At 44.5% G+C, this 1,380-nt stretch overlaps 1 pseudogene; it reads left to right on the plus strand.

Moving 5' to 3' along the window:
• Nucleotides 1-309: 309 nt before the first annotated feature.
• LOC148005911 (glyceraldehyde-3-phosphate dehydrogenase pseudogene) lies at nucleotides 310-913 on the plus strand (annotated as a pseudogene).
• The last annotated feature ends 467 nt before the right edge of the window (nucleotides 914-1,380 follow it).

Here is a 1,380-nt window from a genome sequence, read left to right on the forward strand (position 1 = left end):
CAAATTAAAGATTATTGCCATCAATGACTCCTTCATTGACCTCAACTCCATTCTCTACATACTCCAGTATGACTCTCCCCAAGGCAACTTCAATAGCACAGTTAAGGCTGAGAATAGAAAGCTTGTCATCAACCAGAAGCCTATTTCTATCTTCCAGGAGCAAGATCCTGCTAGCATCAAATGCTCTGAAACTGGTGCTGAGTACGTCATGGAGTCTTCTAGCATCTTCACCAACAAGGAAAAGGATGAGGTCCACTTGAGGAATGGTACCAAAAGGCTATCATTTCCTCTGCTTCTGCTGATGTCCCCATGTTTGTGATACGTGTGAGCTACAAGAAGTATAACAATTTGCTCAAGATTGTCAGCAATACTTCCTGAAACAACTGCTTAGCCCCCTTGGTCATGTTCATCCATGACAACTTTGGTATCTTGCAAGGACTCATGCCCATAGTCCATGCCATCACTATGATCCAGAAGACTGTGGATGACCCCTTTGGAAAGCAGTGGTGTGATGGCTTTGGGCTACCTAGAACATCATCCCCGCATACACTGATGCTGCCAAAGCTGTGAGCAAGCCTCTCAGAGATGAATATGAAGCTCGCTGGCATGGCATCTGTGTTCCTATCCCCAATGAATTCATGGTGGATCTGACACGCTAACTGAAGAAACCTGCCAAATATGGTGGGATCAGAAGGCACTTGTGAAGCAGCCATCTGAGGGCTCAATAAAGAGCAACTGAGGACCAGGTTGTCTCCTGTGACTTCAACAGCAACTCCCGCTCTTTCACGATTGATGCTGGGATGGCATTGCTCTCAATAACAACTTTGTAAAGCCCATTTCCTGGTATGACAATGAATACAGCTACAGCAACATGATAGTGGATCTCATGGCCTACATGGCTTCCAAGGAATAATAAGTTCTGGACCACCCACCCCAGCATGGACAGGAAAGCAAGAGAAGACCCACTGATGCTGAGGAGTCCCTGTCCCAACTATGCTCCCAACACTGGGCATCTCCCTTATAGTTTCCATCCCAGAAACCCACAATAATGGGAGGGACCCAGGGAGCCCTATTCTCTTGAATAGCATCAAGAAAGTTCCCTGTACCCTCAAAATAAAAGTAAATAAGTAAATAATCCCCCCAAAAGAATCTAAGACAAAGAGTCAGAGGATGACTGAAAAGAAATCATGCCTTTCAGATACAACAGAGAAGCATATGAAGTCACAGTTGTTATAATAGCATAAGCTTACGTCAGACAACATTTTCTCCTAAAAGGTGGTGGGATTAACAAAAGCCCCAACCCTGGCCTAGAGGCTATTGTTAATAGCTGCTGGGATTGATATGTAAACACAGTTAATTTAGCAGACAATTACACTGACA

The sequence above is a fragment of the Rattus norvegicus genome, chromosome 5 (assembly GCF_021556685.1).
Source record: "Rattus norvegicus strain SHRSP/BbbUtx chromosome 5, alternate assembly SHRSP_T2T, whole genome shotgun sequence".
Classification (NCBI taxonomy): Eukaryota; Metazoa; Chordata; class Mammalia; order Rodentia; family Muridae; genus Rattus; species Rattus norvegicus.